Consider the following 26,690-nt stretch of genomic DNA (forward strand, 5'->3'; position numbering starts at 1 on the left):
CCCGATTCTGGTATGCAAGGTCTACCGAGGTAGGGCAAAGTGGCAGTTTTGCCCACCTTCACAAACCACAAGCATTAACAGGGGTCTTCCTGGTAGTGGACATTGGAGTTTGAATGTTTTGCTTATCAATACTTTTCAAGACATTCTGCGTGTGTGTGTGTGTGTGTGTGTGTGTGTGTGTGTGTGTGCCTGTGTGTGTGTGTTAATGTGTCGCCCGAGTATCATACAGAATAATAAAAATCCTTTCGTCTCCAATCTCCTCACCGAGTATTCCTCACCATCCCTGTGCTCCTAACAGAGCAAGGCCCAGGTCTAGCATTAGGGCTGGCAGCTCTGGCTCCAAATCCAGTCTGCCTTCAGCTCTCTATCTTCACCAGGGACCGGAGCTTCAGATTCTTCGAGCAAGCATCTCAACCTCAGGGTCAGAAGAGTCCGCCATTCGTGCTGCAGGGCTGTGGCAGACAAGCTGACTGACCGCGCGGTCACGTGAGGCTGGTGGTGGGTCACGTGACCACGCTCTCACTTGGGCAAGCACAGGGGTGTGCAGCGCGGACAAGGCAGGAAGGACATACACTTGACGAGTGACAGACTACAATTTGAGAGGAGCGGTAGGATGTTGTGGTGGGTGGGTGGGTGTCCCTGGGTGTCCCTCCATGCTGCACTAACTTGGAAACGAATTTCTCAGGCGACCAGAATTACAGCGTTTGTTGGTAGAGGGCACAGCCCGTCAGCCTATTGCCAGCGTCTTAGCCGGGTTCAGTCTTTCGCCCAGGAGCTCAAGAGGCAGGAAGTCATCTTGTGCGAGGCGGACGTGGAGAGAAGCAGCGGTTGCTGTTGGAGGAGGTGGGTGCGAGGCCGGGGAAATGGCATCCGTGGCAGGTGGTGGCTGAGACTATTAGGTGTGGGGGCCGGAAGTGCCTGGGACCCTCCTGCTCTCTGCTGTCTCCTGCCCTCTGAACACCCCTCCCCCACACCTAGCCTCCCTGCCCAGCTCTGTGTGACTCTTTCTATTGTGGGTGAGGGAGGTGGACACACGGAGGGAGGTGGCTACAGAGGAGCCCAGAGAGAGGAAATGGTGAAGTGACAATTTCTGAACCCTAGTGGCATTTTCTCTGAAAAAGCAGGGATGGGAACTGATGGAATCTGTGGCCTACATTACCACTCTCATCCTCTCACTTATTTGGCACGCACTGTTTGCTGTATATCTTTCAAGTGCTGGGGATGGCCAAGCTCAATGTTGGGGGTGAGTTAGGGTTGAGGGATGAGAGGGAAACAAGACTAACTTTTACTTCAAGGCTCCAGCTGCCTGGAGATGCAAGAGAGGAATTAACCTCAATCCAGTTGCTGTAGGGGAAGTGAGAGATAACACACTTAAAAGGTAGGAACCTAGATGCTTTGGTCCCTTCACATAGGATTTCTCAATTGGTAGAACAACAAGCTTTTCAACTCCAAAGAGGAACCCTGGATCTCATCCCAGGCAGCAGCATTCTGTGCATCTTCCCTAGATAAGAGGTTCTGAAAGGACCTAGTCCCATTATACTCCAGACAGTTTCCTCCCATATAAGGATACATGGGTCACGGTTCTATCTGTTCCCTCTCATTTCAGTCCTGAGCTTTAAGGGAAGGTTTTCTTTGGAACCATCTACAGAAACCGATTTATGGATGGTCTCACAACTTAACTTCTGCAGACCTTAGGTCTTTTCCTTGTTTTTTTGTTTTCTGGCCAAAGCTTTAGACTTGGTGATTTATAGCTATCCTTTGTGGCACTGCCTTATATGTGATGATCCCTTTTGGTCAGAGCCCAGCACTGTGAAACAGCCACAGGATACCAAAGTGTTTTTCAGGAAAATATAGTTAGGAAAAATAAATTTTACTAATCCCATTAATCTATTTATTTGCACATTTTACAGACTTGAAACCAATTGGTACATAGATACCTTTCTCATTTTTTACAGCTGAATAACACTCCCTTGTGTCAGTACCATAATTTGTTTAATCACTCTATATGTGGACATTTGTTCCAATATTTTTCTATTGTAATTAATGATAGAAGGCTAACCTTATGCAAATGCATTTTCATATGGCTAGAGGTCTGTCTTCAGGGTAGATTCCTAGAAGTGGGGATGTAGATCAAATGACCAGCAATGTATAAGAGTGCCTGTTTTGCTACAACCTTGTCAAGCAACTTCTTAGTATCCCCTTGATATTCGTAGAATATCTAGTGATGTTACCTCTTTCATTCCTAATGTTAGTAGTTGGGTCTTCCCTTTTGTTTTCTTTGTGGCTAATAAATTATAGTTAATATAGTACCAGAATATATTACCACCAAGGGCCAACTTTCACAAGCCAATATTTCAAAGGCTAGTAAATTCAGGTCTGTTATGTTAACTCTACACATTTGGTGAATGATGTTAGAATAATTACCTAGTCATTTGAGAAAACAAAGTTAAACCCCAATACACATGAGCAAGTTCCAGGAAAATTAAGTATCTTAAATATTCTTAAATGCATGGAAAGAAAAAGAGAAACACTCATTTATCTAGAATGAATTTGGGCTTGTGTTAAGTAGAGGGAAATAGAGATGGATCCTTTTCACATAATATGAGTATCATTTATTAAATAATTTGCCCCTACCCCAATAATTTCTAATGTCTTCTTTGTAGTGTGTAGAATTGGTTTCATACATGTTTCTGAGGTAAATGTTCTCTGGTGTTAGAATATACAGGATTGCTTATTGCAGTTTATAATAAGCATAGTGGATTATCTGAAATGTTATATCCACAGTTCACATCTGAAATGTTATATCCACAGTTCAGACTCTTCAGTTAATTTTATCATTTTATCTTATCTTTAACATAATAGAATTATATTGCTTGGGGTTGAGAAGTACCAAAATTCTCATATAACTCTTTGAAACTCTTGGAATTTCAAACAGAAAGTATTGGCCAAAGCAAAGAATATGTTTCTGTGTTGCCAAAGCTCGTTGTCTTTCATGAAGACTTTCATGATGGTCCTCATTACCTAGATGACTTTTTTAAGGAATCCACAATATCTGGACCTCAACCATACCAGCTCAGAAGCCGAATTTCCTTGTACAAGAAATTAGCATCCATTTATAGAGGATGAGCTCATAATTAACAAAATCACAAGGCTTATATAGAATCCAGAGTATCAGTTTACTAATTTGTACAGGGAAATAGCAACATCAAAGGAAAGGAAATAATATTATCCATTGGATTCTCTCGCTGTATGTACACCTATAGGAAATTAAAATAAAAATCAGGTCAATTAAATTGAATGTAAAAGTAAATACTTTTCATATAAATTTAAGTGTGTAAAAGTTTGTTATAAAGTTGAAAGATTACTTTTAATTTAAATTTTTCAAAAATTTTCCACCTTTATTGAGATATAATTGACAAAAATCATTGTACAAGTTTAAGGTGTACAATGTGATTATTCAATATACATATATGTTGTGAAATGATTCTTCTTTGTTCTTCTATCAAATGGGTTAGGTAACATCACTTCCTATAGTTATCTTTGTGTGTGTATGTGTTTGTGTATATGCAGTAAGAATATTTAAGATCTATGAACTTAGCAAATTTCAGTTTATAATATGGTATGGTTAACTACAGCCATCAGGCTGTACATTAGATACCTGGGACTAACTCATCATATAACTGCCAAGTTTCTACCCTCTGAACTATATCTCCCCATTTTCCCCACCTACCTGGCAACCACCTATTTTCTGTTTCTATGAGTTTGACTTAATAGATTCCACATATAAGTGAGAACATATAGTATTTGTCTTTCTCTGACATATTTCACTGAGCATAATGCCCTGAAGGTCCATCCATGTTGTCTCAAATGGCAGGATTTCCTTCTTTCTCATGGCTGAATAATATCCCATTTTATATGTATTACATTTTCTTTATTCATTTATCTGTCAGTGCATAATTAGGTAGTTTCCATGTCTTGGCTATTGTGAACAATACAACAAAGGAACATGGGGGTGCAAATATCTTTTTGAGATAGCGATCTCATTTCCTTAGAATATTTTACCAGAAGTTGGGTTGTTGGGTCGTATGGCAGTTCTATTTTTAATTTTTTGAAAAGCCTCCAACACAATTTTCCGTAGTGGCTATTGCAATTTACATTCCTACCAGCAGTGCAGAAGAGTTCCCTTTTCTTCACATTCTTCTCAACACTTGTTACCTTTTGCTTTTTGATAATAGCCATTCTAACAGGTGTGAGAGATCTCATTGTAGTTTTGATTTGCATTTCCCTGATGATTAGTGATGTTGAGCATCTTTTCAAGGACTTATTAGCCATTTGTTTGTTTATCTTCTGAGGGAAACAGTCTATTCAGGTCCTTTGCCCATTTTAAAATCAGATGATGATGAGGATGATGACTATTCGGTTTTATGATTTCCTTATATATTTTTTATATATAATTCCATTGGAATTTGATAGGGATTACATTTTTTAAAGATTCTATTTACTTATTAGAGATACAGAGAGAGAGAGAGAGAGAGAAAGAGAGACAGGCACAGACACAGGCAGAGGGAGAAGCAGGCTCCATGCAGGGAGCCTGATGTGGGACTCAATCCCGGGTCTCCAAGATTTACACCCTGGGCCGAAGGCGGCGCTATACCGCTGAGCCACTCAGGTTGCCTAATAGGGATTGCATTTAATCTACAGATCACTTTGGGTAGTATTGACATTTTAACATACTAATTATTCTGATCAATGAACACAGAACATTTTTCTATTTGTTTCTTCAATTTCTCTTGTCAATATCTTCCAGTTTTCAATGTACAGATCTTTCACCTCCTTAAATTTATCCCTAAATATTTTATTGTTATTGATGCTATTGTAATTTGGGATTGTTTTCTGTATTTATTTTCAGATACTTTGTTGGTAGTGTATAGAAACACACTGATTTTTCAGTGTTGATTGTATATCCTGAAACTTTACTGAATTTGTTCCAGCAGTTTTTGGTTGAGTCTTCAGGATATTTTTATTTTTATTTTTTCTAAGGAGGTTCCATGGTGGGGCCTGAACTCAAAACCCTGAGATCAATACCTGAGCTGTGATCAAGAGTTGGATGTTTAACTAACTGGGCCACCCAGGCATCCCAGTATTTTTTAAATATAACGTTACTTTATGTGCAAGCACAGATAATTGTACTTATTCTTTTATAATTTAGATGCATTTTCTTTCTTTTTTAATTGACACATAGTATTAACATTTAGTTTCAGGTATACAACATAATGATTCAACATCTCTATACGTTATGCTATTCTCATAAGTACAGCTACCATTTGTCAACATACAATCCTAATACAATACCATTGACCGTATTACCCATCCTGTACATTTTATTCTTCTGACTTATTCATTCCATAACTGGAAACCTGTACCTTGCATTCCCCTTTGCCCATTTTTCCCCTCTGGCAACCATCAGTTTGTATTTATGGGTTTGTTTCTGCGTTTTGTTTGTTAATTCATACATTTTTAGGTTCCATATATAAGCGAAGTCATATGGTATTAGTCTTTCTCTAACTTATATACTTAGCAAAATACCCTGTAGGTCCATCAATGTTGTTGCCAATGTCAAGATCTCATTTTTTATGGCTGAGCAGTATTCCATAGTATGTGTATCTGTATGTGTATGTGTATATATATTAATATATATACACATATATATAATATATAATTAATATATTAATATATATATTACATTTTCTTTATCCATTCATCTATTGATGGATACTTGGGTTGCTTCCATATCTTGGCTATTGTAAATAATGCTGCAATAAACATAGGGGTGCATATGTCTTTTCAAGTTAGTGTTTTTATTTTCTTTGGGGGAAATGCCCAGTAGTGGAATACTAGATCGTATGGTAATTCTATTTTTATTTTATTTTTTTTAAGATTTATTTATTTATTTATTTATTTATTTATTTATTCATGAGAGACACAGAGAAAGAGACAGAGACACAGGCAGAGGGAGAAGCAGGCTTCTTGCAAGGAGCCTGATGCAGGATTTGATCCCAGGACCCTGGGATCACGCCCTGAGCCGAAGGCAGATGCTCAACTCCTGAGCCACCCAGGCGTCCCAGCAATTCTATTTTTAATTTCTTGAGGAACTGTTTTCCACAGTGGTTGCACCAATTTATATCCCACCAACTACGAACAAGAGTTCCTTTTTCTTCACATCCTCACCAGCATTTGTTATTTCTTACCTTTTTGAGTCTCATCATTTTGGCAGGTGTAAAGTGATAGCTCATTGTAGTTTTGATTTGCTTTTCTCTCATGATTAGTGATGATAAGCATCTTTTCATGTGTCTGTTTGGCATATGCATGTCTTCTTTGGAAAAATTTGTATTCAAGTCCTCTGCTCATATTTTAGTTGGTATTTTGGTGTTAAAAATTTTTTAAATTTGGATTTGTTAAGGCTTGTTTGTTGTGTAAGTTCTTTATATATTTTGGATATTAACACCTTATTGGTTATAACATTTGCAAATATCTTCTCCCATTCAGTAGGTTGTGTTTTTGTTTTGTTAATGATTTCCTTCACTGTGCAAAAGCTTTTTATTTTGGTAGTCCCAATAGTTTATTTTTACTTTTTTTTTCCTTGTTTGAGGAGGCATTCTTGAAAAATGCTGGTAAAGTCAATATCAAAGAAATTACTGCCTCTGTTTTCTTTTAGGAGTTTTATGTTTTCAATCTCACATTTAGGTATTTATTTTGAGTTTATTTTTGTAAATGGTATAAGAAAGCCCAGTTTCTTTCTCTCTCTCTCTCTCTTTTTTTTTTTTTTTTGCATGTACCTTCTCAGTTTTCCTCGTTTATTAAGGAGTCTTGCCTTTTTTTTTGTTGTTATCGATTAATTGACCATATAAACATTAGTTTATTTCTGGGCTATTGTGTTCCATTGATTTGTGTGTCTATTTTTGTACCAGTACCGTACTATTTTGATTACTACAGGTTTGTAGTATATCTTGAAATCTGTGATTGTAATACCTCCAGTTTTGTTCCTCATTCTTAAGATTGCTTTGGCTCTTTGGAGCCTTAAGTAGTTCCATACAAATTTTAGTATTATTTGTTCTAGTTCTGTGAAAATGCAATTGGTATTTTGATAGGGATTGCATTGCATCTGTACATTGCTTTGGTAATATAGATATTTAAAGAATATTAATTCTTCCAATCCATGAGCATGAAATAGTTTTCCATTTGTTTGTGTCATCTTTAATTTCTTTCATCAGTATTTTATTGTTTACAGCATACAGCTCTTTCATCTTCCTGGTTATGCTTATTCCTAGGGGTTTTTTTTGGTGCAATTGTAGACAGAATTATTTTCTTAATTTCTCTTTCTGCTACTTTGTTATTAGTGTCTTAAAATGCTTTAGAATTTTCTATGTATAGTATCGTCATCTGCAAATAGTGACAGTTTTACTTCTTCACCAATTTAGAGACCTTTTATTTATTTTTCTTCTCTGCTCGCTGTGGCTAGTATTTTCAGTACTATGTTGAATTATAGTGGTGAGGGTGCACATCCTTGTCTTGTTACCTGGTATTAGAGGAAAAGGCTTCAGTTTTTCACTACTAAGTATGATGTTAGCTGTGGATCTGGAATATGTGGCCTTTATTATGTTGAGGTATGTTCCTTCCCTCTAAAATGAAGGTTTTTTATCATGAATGGATTTGAATTTTGTGAAATGCTTGTTCTGCATCCATTGGGATGATCATATGATTTTAATCCTTTTTAAATATGATGTATCACATTGATTTCTAAATTTTGACCGAACCTTGCATCCCCAGAATAAATCGCACTTGGTTGTGGTGAATGAGCCTTTTTTTTTTTTTTTTTTTTTAGAGAGAGCATGAACAGGGTACAGGTGTGGTAGGGAGAGAGAGAGAGAATTCCAAGCATGATCCATGCCCAGCAAAAAGCCTGATGTGGGGCCCGATCTCAAAACCCTGAGTTCATGACCTGAGCCAAAATCAAGAATAGGATGCTTAACTAACTGAGCCACTCAGGTGCCCCAGTGAATGATCCTTTTAGTATAATGGTAAATGTAGTTTCCTAATATTTTATTGAAGATTTTTTATGAATGGCTTTTATTTCTTTTTCTTGCCTATTTTCTCTGGTTGGGACTTGCAGTGTTTTGTTTTGTTTTGTTTTGTTTTTTTGAATAAGACTAGTGAAAGTGGGCACCTTTGTCTTGTTCCTGATTCTAGAGGAAAAGCTTTCAGTTTTTCACAATTTTGTATGATGTTAGCTATGTATGAGCTATTTATATATGGCCTTTACCCAGTTTCTTGAGAGTTTATCATGAAAAGCTGTTGAATTTTTTCAAATCATTTTTTTCTTCATCTACTGAGAAATTATATGGTTTTATCCTTCATTCTGTTAAGGTGGTGTATCTCATTATTGATTTGCATATGGTGAACCATCTTTTCACCTCAGGGTTAAGTCCCACTTGATCATGGTGTATGATTTTTTAAATATACTGTTGAATTCAATTTGCTAGTATTTTGTTAAGAATATTTGCATGTATATTCAACAGGGATATTGACCTGTAATTTTATTTTCTTGTAGTGTCCTTCTCTGGCTTTGGTATGAAAGTGTTGCTAGCCTCATAAAATGAGCTTGGGAGTGTTCCCTTCCCCAAGTTTTTGAGGGGTGGCATTAATTCTTCCTTAAACATTTGGTAAATTCACCAGTGAATTCATCTGGTACTGGGCTCTCCTTTGTTGAGAGGTGTTTGATTACTAATTCAGTCTCCTTAGGCATTGTTGGCCTGTTCAGATGTTCTATTTCTTCATGATTCGATCTTGATAAGTTGTACGTTTGTAGGAATTATGCATTTCTCTAAGTCATCGAATTTGTTGGCTTATATTATTCATAGTAATCTATTACAGTCCTTTATATTTCCATGGTATAACTTATAATGTCTCTTTTTTTTTTTTACTTATGCTGTTATGTATTGAGTCCTTTCTCTTTTTTTTCTTGGTTAGTCTAGCCAAAGGTTTGTCAGTTTTGTTCATCCTTCAAAAGAACCCAATTCTTAGTTTTGTTGATATTTTCTGTTGTTTTCCTTTTCTTCATTTCATATAGTGCTTTTGTTTTTTAAAGATTTTATTTATTCATGAGAGACACAGAGAGAGAGAGGCAGAGACATAGGCAGAGGGAGAAGTAGGCTCTGTGTGGGGAGCCTGATGTGAGTCTTGATCCCAGGACCCCGGGACGACCTGAGCCAAAGGCAGATGCTCAACCACTGAACAGCCAAGGTGCCCCTGTTCATTTCATATGTTTTTGCTTAATTTTTTATTATTTACTTCTTTCAGCTAATTTTGGCCTTAGTTTGTTCTTATTTTAGTTCTGTGAGATAGGTTATTTGAGATCTTTTTTTCTTAAAATAGGCATTTATAGCTATAAACACTACTCTTAGAAATACTTTTGTTGCATCCCATAAGTTTTCATATGTTGTGCTTCTGTTTTTATTGATGTCAAAGTTTTTTAAATTTCTTTTTTTATTTCTTCTTTGAATCTTGGTTATTTGGGAGTGTGTTTAATGTCCACGTTTGTGAATTTTCCAATTATCCTTTTGTTATTGATTTCTAGTTTCATGCCATTGTTGTAGAAAAATATTATTGATATAATTTCAACCATTTGGATTTGTTAAGGCTTGTTTTGTAATCTAACATATGATATATTCTGGAGAATGTTCCATGTCCACTTGTAAAGAATATGTACTTTACTGCTATTGAATAGAATGTTCTGTATCTGTCTGTTATACACATTTTGCTTTACAGTGCTGCTCAGATCTGCTTTTTGCTTATTGACTTTCTGTTTGGATGATGATATATCCATAATTAAGAGTGGGGTAATAATGTCATCTATTATTATTGTGTTGCTTCTCTTTTGAGTTCTGTTAGCATTTACTTTATATATTTAGATGTTCCAAGATTAGATGCACATTTACAGCCGTCACATCTTCTTTTTTAATTGACTACTCTATCATCATATAATAATTATGTTTGTCTCTTGTGTCCACTTTTAATTTAAAGCTTATTTTTGTCTTGTACAGGTATCATCTGCTGTACCAAAGTTGGAGTTATGTCATTTCACTTGTACAAAAGATCTACATTAGTAAAGTAATAAATTTTTTTACAAAAGTGAAATTCCTCCTCAGATTTCTATTAGTGAAAACAGGTTATAATGTTCTTTCATAAAAGCAAAATGGCTAGCACAAAATAGACACATAGATCAGTGGAACAGACTAGAAAACACAGAAATAAACCTATAATTATATACTCAATCTTTGACAAAGGAGGAAAGAAAACACGATAGGAAAACAACAGTCTCTTTAAATGAAGAGACTGGGAAAAAGGAATGAATGAAAGGAATGAAATTGGACCACTTTCTTACATTATAAACAAAAATAAACCCATGGATGAAAAACCTAAATGTGAGACAGGAAACCAGTACAATTCTGGAATAGAGCTCAGGCAATAATTTCTCTGACATTGGCTGTAGCAACATTTTTCTAGCTATGTTTCCTGAGGCAAGGGAAATAAAAGTAAAAATAAATTATTGGGACTACATCAAAATAAAAAGCCTCTGTACAGTGAAGGAACCAATCAATAAAACTAAAAGAACAACCTACTGAATAAGAGAAGATATTGGCAAATAACATATTCAGTAGAGTTAGTATCCAAAATATATAATGAATTTATACAACTTAATACCTTAAAAAACAAAAAATCCAATTTAAAAAAGAGGCAGAAAACATGAACAGACATTTTTGCAAAGAAGATATCCAGATGCCCAACAGACACATGAAAAAATGCTCAACATCACTCATCATCAGAGAAATGCAAATCAAAACTACAGTGAGATAACACCTTAAACCAGTTAGAATGGCTATAATTAAAAACATAAGAAACAACAGGTTTTGGCAAGGATGTGGAGAAAAAAGAAACCCTGTTGCACTGTTGGTGGGTATGCACACTGGTGCAGCCACTGTGGAAAACAGTATGGAAGTTACCGAAAAAGTTAAAAAAAGAACTTCCCTCTAATCCAGTAATTGCACTACTGGGTAATTATCCCAAACATAGAGAAACACTAATTCAAAGTGATAAATGCACCCCTATTTTTATTTTATTTGAAGATTTTATTTATTCCAGAGAGAGAGAGAGCAGGGGAGGAGCAGAGGGAGAAGGACAAGCAGACTCCAACCTGAGCATGAAGCCAGATGTGGGGCTCCATCTCAGGACCCTGAGATCATGACCTGAGCTGAAACCAAGAGTCAGACACTTAACCAACTGAACCATGCAATCACCCCACACCCCTGTGTTTTATAGCAGCATTATTTACAATAGCCAAAGTATGGAAGTAGCCCAATTCATCAGTATATATATACATCATTCCATTGTGTGTGTGTGTGTGTGTGTGTGTGTGTGTGTGTGTGTGTGTGTGCCAAACCTTAGAGCCACCCAGGCGTCCCAGGTGATGGGGATTAAAGAGTACTTATGATGATGGCATTGAGTAATGTATAGAATTGTTGAATCATCATATTGTATACCTGAAACAATATAGCACTGTATGTTAACTACAGGAATTAAAATAGAAAATTATAACAAAGCAAAGTGGGGGGTGCCTGGAGGGCAGTTTGTTAGGCATCTGCCTTTGGCTCAGGTCATGATCCTGGGGTCTGGGATTGAGCCTCACATTAGGCTCCCTGCTTATCAGGGAGTCTGCTTCTCTTTCTCCCTCTGCCCCCCCTCCAACTTGTGCTTTTTCTTTCTTTCAAATAAATAGTCTTTTAAAAAAAGCAAAGTAGCATAATAATGCAAACTTTTAGAAAACAGGAGATTCTCTTTGCTTTATGCCATTTCAGCTTACAAAAGGTTTCATAGGAACTCTACTTTCATACCCAGGGGAAACCTATACATATATAGCACCCCTGTTCTTTTTGTTTACCATTTGATTGGAATATCTTTCCATCTACTTCAATGTATGTATGTTCTCAAAGCTAAAATGAGTTGCTCATAGGTGGCATATCATTGCATCCTATTGTTTTAATCCATTCATCCACTGTATGTCTTTTGATTGAAAAATTCAATCTATTTATGTTTTTAATATTTATTTATTCATGAGAGACACATGGAGAGAGGCAAAGACATAGGAAGAGGGAGAAGCAGGCTCCCTGCTAGGAGCCCGAGGCGGGACTTGATCCCAGACTGGGGATCACGCCCTGAGCCAAAGGCAGACACTCTACCGCTGAGCCAGCCAGGCGTCCCCAATCCATTTATGTTTAAAATAATATTGCTAAGAACTGATATTTGCCATTTTGTTAATTGTTTTTCTGTCTTGTTTAGCTCATGTTGTCTTATATGTAAATTTGACTTTGACTTTTAATTAGAGTCAAAAGTGTTTTACACACCACTATCACATTAGAGAATCTGACTTTGACTCCATATCTGCCTTTAACAATGGATTTTACTCATTCATATATTTTATATTATTTTTTTATTTATTTTTATTTTGCTTATTTTTTTGAGTAAGCTAGATGCCTATAAGGGGCTTGAACTGATGACCCCAAGATCAAGAGTTGCATGCTCTACCAAGTGAGCCAGCCAGACACTCCACTTTTTATATTGTTGATGTCTTGTCTTTTCTGCTTGATGAAACCCCTTTAGCATTTCTTGTAAGGCTGATCTAGTGCTAACAAATCCCCTCATACTTTATTTGTTTGGGGAAGTTTTTATCTCTCCTTCGTAACTGAAGGACAGATTTGCTGGGTATAGTATCTTGTTTGAATTTTTTCACCTCCAACATTTTGAATATTTCTTCCTATTTTGTCTTGGCCTGCAAGGTTTTTGTGGCAAAATCCAAATAGCTTTATGGATCTATTGTATGCAATGAATTGCTTTTCTCTTCCTGCTTTCAAAATTCTTTGTCTTTAACTTTTAATTATAAGTTTAATTATAATGTGTCTTGGTGTACCCCTTTTCATGTTCATCCTAGTTAACTTGAGGCCTCATGAATCTGGATGTCCATTTCTCTCCCCAAGTTTGGGAAGTTTTCAGGCATTTTTTAAAATAAACTTTATGTCCCTTTCTCTTTCTTCTCCCATAATCCCAGGTATATTGTTTCATTTTAAGGTGTTCCTTATGTCCTATATGCTTATTTCACTCTTTTTCATTCTTTTTTATTTTTGCTCCTCTGACTGGATAATTTCAAATGGCAAGTCTTAGAGTTCATTAATTCTTATACTCCGTCAAGTCTATTGTTGAAACTCTGTATTGAATCTTCAATTCAAGGGATCCCTGGGTGGCGCAGCGGTTTGGCGCCTGCCTTTGGCCCAGGGCATGATCCTGGAGACCGGGGATCGAGTCCCACGTCGGGCTCCCTGCATGGAGCCTGCTTCTCCCTCTGCATGTGTCTCTGCCTCTCTCTCTCTCTCTTTCTCTGTGACTATCATGAATAAATAAATAAAATCTTTAAAAAAATAAAAAATAAAAAATAAATGAATCTTCAATTCAGTCATTGTATTCTTCAGCTATAGGATTTCTGTTTGATTTTTTAATGGTTCTATTTCTTTGTTGAATTTCTAATTTTTTCGTATATTGTTTTCCTAATATTGTTTAGTTGTCCATTTGTGTTTTCCTGTAGTTCACTGAACTTCTTTAAGAGAATTATTCTGAATTGTCAGTTACTAGATCTCCATTTCTTTGGGGTCAGTTATTGGTGCTGTCATGTTTACCTCATTCTTCGTGATTCTTTCATCCTTGTGTAATTGAGGAAACAGTCTCCTCTTCTAGCCTTTACAGATTCAATTTAGCAGGGGAATATGTTTGTCAGTCCAGTTTGGGGTTCTGGCTATATCATGTGTAGTGTTCATGAGCAGACAGGGCTTGCTATCATGGTCTCTAGTTAGACACGTTCATTTCCCATGCTCTGAAGTTGGTGGAGTGCTGCCCAGTGGCTGTGCTCCGTGGTCAGTTGATCCTGCTTACTAGGCTCCATGTTCACACAGAGCTGCTGTTGGAGCTCCCTGGTTTGGCAGGCCTGGTGGCTAGGTTCCATGGTCAGGTGGGCCCAGATCCTGGGCTTTAGGCTTCATGATTATAGCAGGTTTCAGGTTGTGTTCTACAGTCAGGAAGAGCTGCAGGCTCTTTCTTGCAATTGGCTAGAGCCATTGGGTAGGCTTTCCAATTGGGCAGGCTGCTGGCTATATTCTGCTGTTGGGTTAGATTGCTGCCCAGAACCCCTAGTCTGTTGTGGCCACTAGCTGTACTCTATAGTTGAATGAAACTGTAGGATACACCTTGAGGTTGGGTGAGGTTTCTTTCTGTTCTCCCTAGTCAAGTGGGGCCACAGTCTGTATTTTGTGATTGGGCAGAATTAGTGGTTAGACGACTTATTTGGGTGAGACAGCAGGCTGTGTTGACCAACTGGGTAGTGCTGTAGGTTGAACATCATGGCTGAGTAGGGTTGCTACCTAGGCATCATGGGTGAAGCTGCAAGCTGTGTTTCACAGTTAGGTGGTGCTGCTTAGATAGGCTGTCTGCAGAGGTACTGCTATAGGCTGAGCAATGAGGCTGCCCAGGGTGGTTATTCAGGCTCCCTGATCAGGGTGGGGAGGCAGAGGCTATTTTCTACAGTTGAGCAGAGTTACTTGCTTGGATTCTTGCCCAAGCAGGGCTGAAGAAAGTGGACCACAGTTGCCCAGGACATCTGGCCAGTCTTTCTGACTGGGCAGAGCTGGAGGCTATACCTAACAATTTACCAAGGAAATTGCCTTGGCTTTCAGCTTAGGTGAGGCTGTAGACTGTGTTCCATGGTTGTATGGAATCATAGTTTGGGCTCTTTCGTCAAGAGGGTCCAGATGCTATGCTATGTTATTTGTTTGTTTAATCTGCATGCATTTTACTTGCAGTTAGACAAGGATGTTGGCTTAGCTTCTTGTGTATTTGGGATCATGGGCTGTGCTCTGAGGTTGCCTGGAATTGCTGTTTGTTCTCCTAGCTCAGGAGAGGCTGGAGGCTATACTCCACATTTGGACAGGGCTGCTGACCTGTTTCCCTGCCTGAATGTGCCATAAGATGGGCTCTACAGTTGCCTGTGGTCTTTAGCCAGGCTTCCTAGTTGTTCATCTATTCTGTTTCTTAAATTCCACATATGGGAACACCTGGGTGGCTCAGCAGCTTAGTGTCTGCTTTCGACCCAGGGCATGATCCTGGAGTCTCAGGATCAAGTCCCACATGAGGATCCCTTCATGGAGCCTGCTTCTCCCTCTGCCTATGTCTCTGCCCCCATCTCTCTCTCTCATGAATAAATAAGTAAAATCTTTTTTAAAAAATTCCACATATGAGTGAAATCATATGGTATTTGTCTTTCACAAATACCAGTGACTTATTTCACTTGGCATAATACATTCTAGTTCCTTCCATGTCATTGCAAATGGCAAGATTTCATTCTTTTTATGGCTAAGTAATATTCCATTGTGTATATGCACATCTTTATCAATTCATCTGTTGATGGACACCTGGGCTCTCCATATTTTGGCTACTGTGGACATTGCTGCTTTAAACATCAGGGTGCATTTGCCCCTTTGAATCACTGTTTGTATCCTTTGGGTCAATACTTAGTAGTGCAATTGCTGGGTCATAGGGTAGTTCCGTTTTTAACTTTTTGAGAAAACGCCATACTGTTTTCTAGAATGACGACACCAGTTTACATTCCCATGAACAGTATTAAGAGCATTCTCCTTTACCCACATCCTTGCCAACAACTGTTGTTCCTGTTTTGTTCATTTTAGCCATTCTGACTGTTATAAGGTGCTATCTCGTTGTTTGGATTTGTATTTCTCTGATGATATGTGATGTTGAGCACCTTTTCATGTGTCTGTTAGCCATTTGTATGTCTTCTTTGGAAAAATGTCTATTCATGTCTTCTACCCAATGTTTAACTGGATTATTTGTTTTTTGAGTATTGAGATTTATAAATTCTTTATATATTTTAGACTAACACTTGATTAGATATGTGATTTGCAAATATCTTCTCCCATTCCAAAGGTTGCCTTTTAGTTTTGCTGATTGTTTCCTTCTCTGTGCAGAAGCTTCTTATCCTGAAGTCCCAATAGTTTGTTTTTGCTTTTGTTTCCCTTGCCTTAGGACACTAATAATAATAATAAGCAGTTGCTATGTCCAGTGTTAAAGAGGTTGCTGTCTGTGTTTTCTGCTAGGATTTTTATGGTTTCCTTCCTCACATTTAGGTCTTTCATCTATTTCAGATTTATTTTTGTGTATGGTATAAGAAAGTGGTCCAGTCACATTATTTGCATGTTGCTATCCAGTTTTCCCAACACCATTTGTTGAAGAGATTCTTTTTTTCCATTGGATATTGTCCCTGCTTTGTTGAAGATTAGTTGACATTAAGTAACATTAGTTGACATAGGTAACATTTTGAATGACAGAATAGCATAAAGTATCCTAGACATATTGTGACAATGTCTTAATTATTTAAAGAAAATAAACTCAAGTTTCCATCCAAAGCACACACCTAGAAAAATCAGGCAGGTTAACTTTTTAAAAACACTTTCCCCTTTGTTAAAAAAGGAAACCATGATCTGTATACAAAAAGTTATATACCATGACCAATGGGATTTTTCTCAGATATTTAAGACTGGTTTAGTATTAAAAAATCAGTTAATGTAGTCCATCATATCAACAGGCTAAAAAAGAAACACCACATGATCATACCAATAGATAAAAAACATCAGGTAAAAAATAATAATACTCATTTTTGATAAAAGAAAAAACTTTCAAACTAAGAAGAAAGAACTTCTCAACTTGATAAAGAAAATCTACAAAAAGCCCACAGCTAGCATCATACATAGTGGCAAGAAACTGGAACCTTTCCCACAAAGATCAGGAACAAGGCAAAGATGTCTCCTCTCACTATTACTTTTCAGCACTGTATTAGAAATCCTTGTAATACAGTGATACAGGATAAGAAAGTAAATGGGATATGAATTTAGAACAAAAAGTAATAATAAAATGGTCTTTGTTCGGAAGTGACATCATTACCTATGTAGAAAATCTGAAAAGGTTCACACACACACACACACACACACACACACACACACACACACCTCTGGAATTGATTATAGCAAAGTTGCAGGATACAAAGTTAATTTAAAAAGCCCATTGCTTTCTATTTCCCTGATGGCCAGTGATACAGAGCATTTTCCCATGTGCTTGTTGGGCATGTCTATGTCTTCCTCTGTGAGATTTCTGTTCATGTCTTTTTGCCCATTTCAAGATTGGATTCTTGAGTTTAATAAGTTCTTTATAGATCTTGGAAACTAGCGCTTTATCTGATATGTCATTTGCAAATATCTTCTCCCATTCTGTAGGTTGTCTTTTAGTTTTGTTGACTGTTTCTTTTGCTGTGCAAAAGCTTCTTATCTTGATAAGTCCCAGTAGGTCATTTTTGCTTTTGTTTCTCTTGCCTTCATGGATGTATCTTGCAAGAAGTTACTGTGGCCAAGTTCAAAAAGGGTGTTGCCTGTGTTATCCTCTAGGATTTTGATGGAGGAATCTTGTGTCACATTAAGATCTTTCATCCATTTTGAGTTTATCTTTGTGTATGGTGTAAGAGAATGGTCCAGTTTATTTCTTCTGCATGTGGATGTCCAATTTTCCCAGCACCATTTATTGAAGAGACTGTCTTTTTTCCAGTGGATAGTCTTTCCTCCTTTGTCGAATATTAGTTGACCATAAAGTTGAGGGTCCACTTCTGGATTCTCTATTCTGTTCCATTGATCTATGTGCCTGTTTTTGTTCCAGAACCACACTGTCTTAATGACCACAGCTTTGTAGTACGACCTGAAATCTGCCACAATGAGATACCACCTCACACCAGTGAGAATGGGGAAAATTAATAAGGCAGGAAACAACAAATGTTGGAGAGGATGTGGAGAAAGGGGAACCCTCTTGCACTGTTGGTGGGAATGTGAACTGGTGAAGCCACTCTGGAAAACTGTGTGGAGGTTCCTCAAAGAGTTAAAAATAGATCTGCCCTACGACCCAGCAATTGCCCTGCTGGGGATTTACCCCAAAGATACAGATGCAATGAAACGCCGGGACACCTGCACCCCGATGTTTCTAGCAGCAATGTCCACAATAGCCAAACTGTGGAAGGAGCCTCGGTGTCCATCGAAAGATGAATGAATAAAGAAGATGTGGTCTACATATACAATGGAATATTACTCAGCCATTAGAAATGACAAATACCCACCATTTGCTTCGACGTGGATGGAACTGGAGGGTATTATGCTGAGTGAAATAAGTCAATCGGAGAAGGACAAACATTATATGGTCTCATTCTTTGGGGGAATATAAAAAATAGTGAAAGGGAATAAAGGGGAAAGGAGAAAAAAATAAGTGGGAAATATCAGAAAAGGAGACAGAACATGAGAGACTCCTAACTCTGGGAAACGATCTAGGGGTGGTGGAAGGAGAGGTGGGCAGGGGGTGGGGGTGATGGGTGATGGGCACTGATGGGCACTGAGGGGGCACTTGATGGGATGAGTACTGGGTGTCCAGTTTGGGGTTCTGGCTAAAAAGACAGATGTCTCCAAACCATTTCTATTACATATGTATACCTGCGAGGTTTTTATATTGCTCCATGATATACCCAATCACTTTCATGTTAAAAAGGGAATTGAGGGGGGCACTTGATGGGATGAGCACTGGGTGTTATGCTATATGTTGGCAAATTGAACTCCAATAGAAAAATAAAGAAAAAAGGGAATGAAGCTCACAGAATTACTTTCTCAAATGGAAAAGAAAATCCTAGGTGGGTGAGCTAAAGTTATCCATCTTGTAGAAAAACAGAATTATTTCATTTTCTCAATTTGCAATAAATCCATATCCAAGTGTATATTCTGTGTAAGGCACTGAGAGGTAAGGTTTCATAGAAGGAAAGTCTCTGTCACTACTTATTCTCCACTAGGCCCTGCTTTGGCTCCTAATCTGCCTTCTTGCCTCCACTCCTTAAGCCTACTTTCCATTCTCATTTACAACTGATATGTTAAAACTGAAAACTGACCCCTGTTACCCTTGATGGCTGGCTCTCCATGGGGTATAGGATAAAAGCCAAGATACTCCCTGTGACCTCAGGCCTGGTACAGTTTTCCCTGCTCATCTCTCAGCCCCATCCCACTGGCTTAAATTGAGTTGTTATCTTATTGTTGAATTTTTAGATTTGTATATTTTGGATATCAGTCCTTTATCAGATGTCTTTTGAAAATATTTTCAACCAGTTTTTGGCTCATCTCATTCTCTTGACAGTATCTTTCAGAGAGCAGATTTTTTAAGTTTAACAAAGTCCAGCTTATCAATTATTTCTTTCATAGACTGCCTGTTGTATCTGAAAAGTCATCACCAAACCTATGGTCATCTAGATTTTCTCTTATGTCAGCTTCTAGGAGTTTTATAGTTCTGCATTTTGCATTTAGCTCTGTGATGCATTTTGAGTTTTTTTGTGAAGGATATAATGTCTGTACCTAAATTCAGTTTTTTGCAGATGGATGCCAGTTATTTCAGCACCATTTATTGAGGAGACTAACGTCTCTATTTTATTGCCTTTATTCCTTAGTCAAAGCTCAGTTCGCTATTTTTTTTAGGAGGGAGAGGGGAGGGTCAGAGAGAGAATCACAAATGGCTCCATGACCAGTGTGGAACCTAATGTGGGGCTCGATCTCAGAACACTGAGATCATGTCCTGAGCTGACATCAAGAGTTGGATGCCCAACCGACTAAGCCACCTTGGTGCCCCAAATATCAGTTCACTATTTTTATATGGATCTATTTCTAGGCTCTCTATCTTGTTCCATTGACCTATTCGTCATTCTTTCACCAAGATCACACTATCTGGGTTACTGTAGCTTTAAATAAGTCTTAAGATCAAATAGTGAAAATCCTCCTTCATTGTTCTCCTTCAAAATGGTGTTGGGTGTTCTATGTCTTTTTCCTTTCTATATAAACTTTAGAATCAGTGTTTACAACTTACCTTGTTGAGGGATCCCTGGGTGGCGCAGTGGTTTGGCGCCTGCCTTTGGCCCAGGGCATGATCCTGGAGACCCGGGATCGAATCCCACATCGGGCTCCCGGTGCATGGAGCCTGCTTCTCCCTCTGCCTGTGTCTCTGCCTCTCTCTCTCTGTGACTATCATAAATAAATAAAAATTAAAAAAAAAAAAAATTAAAAAAAAAAGTAAAAAAGAATGTTTTAAAAAAAAAAAAAAAAAAAAAAAAAAAAAAAAACTTACCTTGTTGGGATTTTGATTGGGATTGCATTGAATCTACAGATAAAATTTGGAAGAACTAACGTTTTGACAATATTAAGTTTTCCTATCCATGAAGATGGAACATCATTTATTTAGCTCTTCTTTGAATTCTTCCAACAGTTTTATAATTTTCCTCATATGGACCTTATACATAATTGTTAGATTTTACACAAGTATTTCACTTTAGGGGGGAAAGTATAAATGGTATTGTGTTTTGTATTTCAAATTCCACTTGCTCATCATTGGTATACAAGAAGCAATGGGCTTTTATTTTTTTTTTATTTTTTATTGGTGTTCAATTTGCCAACATATAGCATAACACCCAGTGCTCATCCCATCAAGTGTCCCCCTCAATTCCCTTTTTAACATGAAAGTGATTGGGTATATCATGGAGCAATATAAAAACCTCGCAGGTATACATATGTAATAGAAATGGTTTGGAGGGATCCCTGGGTGGCGCAGCGGTTTGGTGCCTGCCTTTGGCCCAGGGCGCGATCCTGGAGACCCGGGATCGAATCCCATGTCAGGCTCCCGGTGTATGGAGCCTGCTTCTCCCTCTGCCTGTGTCTCTGCCTCTCTCTCTCTGTGTGTGTGACTATCATAAATAAATGAAAAAAAAAAGAATTGGTTTGGAGACATAAAATTTTTTCTTAATAAAAAAAAATGGGCCAAGGACCTTAGGAGTCACCTCACCAAAAATATATTTACACAGCAAATAAGCAAAAGATACAAATGCTCAACATTATATATCCTAAGGGAAATGCAATTTAAAACAACTATGAAAAAAAGATAAATAAAACAACTGTGAGATTCCACTGCCTACCTTCTAGAAATGGCCACAATTAAGAACACTGACAAAACCAAATGCTGGCAACGATATGAAGCAACAGGAACTCTCATTCATTATTAGGGGGGATGCATAATGGTACAGGCACTTTGAAAGGCAGTTTGGCAGTTTCTTACAAAAATAAACAAAATACTCTTACTTTTTTTGCTACAATATTTTTTAGTTTTCAGAATACATACACATCTTGCACTCCTTAAATTAATTTCTAAAGGTTTTATTGTTTTAGTTGCTATTATAAATGAAAATACTGTCTTAATTTATTTTTCAGATTGTTCATTGTAGGTGTGTAGAAACAAGACTGTTCTTTTTGTGTTAATCTTATGCACTCTAACTTGACTGAAATGGTTTATTGCTTCTAGTAGCTTTCTTGTAGGTACTTTGGACTTAAGAGTAGAATAATTCATCAGCAAATTGAGATATTTTACTTCTTCCTTTCCAATCTGTATGCTTATTCCTTTTTCTTGCTTAATTGCTCTAAGTAGAAGATCCAGTACAACAGTAAATTTAAGTGGTGAAAGTGAACAATCGTTTATTTTTGTTGTTTTGTTTTTGATCTTAGGGGGAAAACTATCAGTTTTATTCTTAAGTATGATATTAGCTGTGGGTTGTTTGTAAATGCCTTTATCATGTTGAGGAAGTTCTCTTCAGTTCTTGGTTTACTGAGTGTATATATCATGGCAGTGTATTGGATTTTCTCAAATTATTTTTTTCTTTTTTTTTTTCTTTTTAAATTTTTATTTATTTATGATAGTCACACAGAGAGAGAGAGAGAGAGGCAGAGACACAGGCAGAGGGAGAAGCAGGCTCCATGCACCGGGAGCCCGACGTGGGACTCGATCCCGGGTCTCCAGGATCGCGCCCTGGGCCAAAGGCAGGCGATAAACCGCTGCACCACCCAGGGATCCCAAATTATTTTTTTTTTCTATTCATAAGATCATGTGATATTTTTCCTTAATTCTCTTACTGTGATGCATTCCATTTATTCATTTTATTTTTAAGGTATAATTGGCATATAAAATGTACATATTGAATGTCCACAACTTGACAATTTTGAGATTATTTATACAGCTATGAAACCATAACCAGTATCTATGCCATAAATATGTCTATCATCTCCCAAAGTTTCTTCCAGCCCTTTTTATTTGTTATTATTATTGCCTGTGATAAGAATACTTGAAGTAATATCTACCCTCTTAGCAAAATTTTAAGTATATAATATTGTATTGTTCACTATAGGAACTATGCTGTTCAGTAGATCTCTAGAGCTTATTCATCTTGTATAGCTGAAACTTTGTACCCTGTGATTACTACCTCTCCATTTCCCCCTCCACTTAGCTTCTGGAAACCACCATTCCACACTCTGCTTCTAAGAGTTTGACTGTTTTAGATTTCTCATATAAGTGGCATCATATAGTATTTATCCTTCTGTATCTGGCTAATTTCACTTAGTTCCAGGTTCATACTGTTACAAACAACAGGATTTCTTTTTTAAAGGCCAAATAATATTCTATTGTATGTATATAAAACATTTTCTTTATACATTCTTTCACCAGTGGACATCTAGGTTGGTTCCATGACTTGGCTACTATGAATGAAACTGCAATAATAATGGCAGTACAGTATTTCTTTGAGACCCTGATTTCAATTCTTTTGGACATGTACCTAGATTGTTGGATCTTATAACAGATCTGTTTCTAATTTTTTTGAGGAACCTCCACACTTTTCCTTACTGGGGGTGCATCAATTTATGTTACCATCAACAGTGTCCACTGGCTCCCTTTTCTCCACATCTTTGCCAACATTGATCTTTTGTTTTTAATAATAGCTATCCTAGCAGGTGCAAGGTGATATCTCTTTATAATTTTGGTTTTCATTTACACAGTGATTAGTGATGTAGCGCACCTTTCATGTACCTGTTGGCCATTTCTATGTCTCCTTGGATAAAAGTCTATTCAAATCCTTCACCCAATTTTTAATCGGATTATTTGTGGGGTATGTATGTATGTATTTATTTATTTATTTATTTATTTATTTATTTATTTATTTTACTCTTGTGTTGTAGGAGTTCCTTAATTTGGCTCTTAACCACTATCAGATGTATCATTTGTAAATATATTCTTCCATTCTATAGGCTGCTTTTACAATTGTTTGATTTTTCTTTCTTAGCTGTACAGTAGCTTTCTGGTTTGATATAATCCCACTTATTTTTGTTTCCCTCTTTCTTATGTATTTTTGGTTTTGGTGCCTATGCTCTTGGATTCATATCCAAGAAATCATTGCTAAGGCTATTGCCAAGAAGCGTCTTCTGTTTTCTTCTAGGGATTCTATTTTATTTTATTTTTATTTTAATATTCAGCCCAAAATGAGGTATTATTTTTATTTTTTAATTTTTTTATTTTTTATTTATTTATTTTTTTTTTTTTATTGGTGTTCAATTTACTAACATACAGAATAACCCCCAGTGCCCGTCACCCATTCTTCTAGGGATTTTAGTTTCAAGTCCTATGTTTAAGTCTAATGCATTTTGAATTGATTTTAATGTTTGGTGTGAGATAAGTGTCCAATTTAATTTTATTGCATGTGGATATCCAGCTTTCCCAGAACCATTTATTGAAGAGACTGTCCTTTCCCCACTGTGCAAATACAACGATAATCATGGTGAAGATCAATTGACCATAAATGTGTGTGTTTATTCTAGGCTGTCTTTTCTGTTCCATTGGTCTACATGTCTGTATTTATGCCAGCATCATGCTGTTTTGATTACTGTCGCTTTGTAATATATTTTGAAGTCAAGAAGTATACCTCTATTTCCTGCTTGCTCAAAATTACTTTGTTGTGATGAGCACTGTGAATCACTAAATTCTACTCCTGAAACTGATATTACACTTTATGTTAACTAACTGGAATTTAAATTAAAACTTTTTTTAAAAAAGAAAGAAAATTGCTGTGGCTGTTTGGAGTCCTTTGTAGTTCCATATACATTTTAAGATTGTTCTCTTTATTTTTGTAAAAATAATGCCATTGTTTTTCTTAATGGAAATTGCATTGAATTCTTTGAATATTCTGGACATTTTAACAATATTAATTGCCCAATCCATGAACATGGAATGTCTTTCCACTTATTTGTGTCTGTGTTAAGTATTTTATAGTTTTCCATGTACAATTATTTCACTTCCTTGGGCATGTTTATTCCTTGGGCATGTTTTAATTTTTGATGCTATTGTAAATGAGATTGGTTTCTTAATTTCCTTCTCATATAGTTCATCTTTAGTGTAGAGAAATGTAATCAATTTTATGAGAAATGTATATTGATTTTGTATCCTGCAATATTGCTGGATTTATTAGTTTTAAAGGGTTTTTTTTTCTTCTTTCGTACTTTATTTTGCATATTTAACATTAAAAAAAATTTCTATTGGAGTTCAATTTGCCAACATATAGCATAACACCCAGTGCTCATCCAACCAAGTGCCCCCCTCAGTGTCCATCACCCAGTTACCCCAACCCCCCACCTACCTCCCTTTCCACTACCCCTTGTTCATTTCCCAGAGTTAGGTTTCTCTCATGTTTTGTCACCCTCACTGATATTTTCACTCATTTTCTGTCTTTTCCCTTTATTCCCTTTCACTAGTTTTTATATTCCCTAAATGAATGAGATCATATAATGTTTGTCCTTCTCCGATTGACTTATTTCACTCAACATATAATACCCTCCACTTCCGTCCATGTCAAAGCAAATGGTGGGTATTTGTCATTTCTAATGGCTGAGTAATATTCTATTGTATAGATATACCACATCTTCTTTATTCATTCATCTTTCAATGGACACCGAGGCTCCTTCCACAGTTTGGCTATTGTGGACATTGCTGCTATAAACATCAGGGTGCAGGTGTTTCAGTGTTTCACTGCATCTGTATCTTTGGAGTAAATCCCCAGGAGTGCAATTGCTGAGTTGTAGGGCAGATCTATTTTTAACTCTTTGAGGAATCTCCACACAGTTTTCCAGAGTGGCTGCACCAGTTCACATTCCCACCAACAGTGCAAGAGGGTTCCTTCCCCTTTCTCCACATCCTCTCCAACATTTGTTGTTTCCTGCCTTGTTAATTTTCCTCATTCTCACTGGTGTGAGGTGGTATCTCATTGTGGTTTTGATTTGTATTTCCCTGATGGCCAGTGATGCGGAGCATTTTCTCATGTGCTTGTTGGCCATGTCTAGGTCTTCCTCTGTGAAATTTCTGTTCATGTCTTTTGCCCATTTCATGATTGGATTATTCCTTTGCTGTTGAGTTTAATAAGTTCTTTGTAAATCTTGGATACTACCCTTTATCTGATAGGTCATTTGCAAATATCTTCTCTCATTCTGTAAGTTGTCTTTTAGTTTTGTTGATGGTTTCTTTTGCTGTGCAGAAGCTTTTTATCTTGATGAAGTCCCAATAATTCATTTTTGCTTTTGTTTCTCTTGCCTTCATGGATGTATCTTGCAAGAAGTTGCTGTGGCCAAATTCAAATAGGGTGTTGCCTGGGTTCTCCTCTAGGATTTTGATGGAATCTTGTCTCACCTTTAGATCTTTCATCCATTTTGAGTTGATCTTTCTGTATGGTGTAAGAGAATGGTCTAGTTTCATTCTTCTGTATGTGGATGTCCAATTTTTCCCAGCAAAGTTTTTTTTTTTTTGAGGTGATCGGGTTTTTTACATGTATGAGCATATTATCCGAAAAGAAAGATAATTTTATGTCTTTTTTTCCAAATTGAATAACTTTTATTTCTGTTTCTTCTGTAATTGCCCTGGCTAGGACATCCAGTATTATTCTGAATAGGAGTAGTGAGAGTGGGCACTCTCATCTTGTTTCTGATCTTAGAGGAAAAAACTTTCAATGTTAGACTATTAGGTATGATGTCAGCTGTGGGCTTATTGTGTATTCCCTTTATTGTGATGTAGTAAGCTCCTTCTACAGCTAAGTAATTTTTTTTTCTATCATGATACTAAATTTTCTCAAATGTTTTTTGCCTCTACTAAGATTATCATGTGATTTTTACCTTCATTCTGTTAATTTAGTATATAATATTAATTAATTTGTGAATACACTAAACATTCTTGCATCTTTGAGATAAATCTCATTTGGTCAGGGTATATGATCCATTTAACGTGCTGTTGAGGGGTGTCTGGGTGGCTCAATGGTGGAGCATCTGCCTTGGGCTCAAGTTGTGATCCTGGGGTCCTTGGATTGAGTCCTGCATCAGGCTCCTTGCAGGGAGCCTGCTTCTCCCTCTGCCTATGTCTCTGCCTCTCTCTGTGTCTTAAATAAATAAATAAACATACAAATAAACAAATAAATAAAATATTTTTAAAAATACTGTGCTGTTGAATTGCTTGCTAATATTTTGTAAGAATTTTTGCATCCATGTTCATCAGGAATATTAGCCTGTAGTTTTCATATCTTACAGTGTCTGTGTGGTTTTGGTATCATGGTG

The 26,690-nt window shown here is 37.0% G+C and overlaps 1 protein-coding gene across 3 annotated transcripts in view; it reads left to right on the forward strand.

Annotated features, from left to right (window-relative positions):
* Nucleotides 1–428: 428 nt before the first annotated feature.
* Nucleotides 429–26,690, forward strand: part of BHLHB9 (basic helix-loop-helix family member b9) — a 106,724-nt gene continuing 80,462 nt past the window's right edge. For 2 of the 3 annotated variants that reach the window (XM_049107297.1, XM_049107298.1), the window contains exon 1: nt 429–608. The gene's annotated coding sequence lies outside the window, so the exon portion shown is untranslated. Of the gene's footprint in view, nt 609–685; nt 844–26,690 lie in introns of all 3 variants that reach the window. The other variant, XM_049107296.1, reaches the window with a different exon arrangement.

This window comes from Canis lupus, chromosome X, assembly GCF_003254725.2.
Source record: "Canis lupus dingo isolate Sandy chromosome X, ASM325472v2, whole genome shotgun sequence".
NCBI classification, from domain to species: Eukaryota; Metazoa; Chordata; class Mammalia; order Carnivora; family Canidae; genus Canis; species Canis lupus.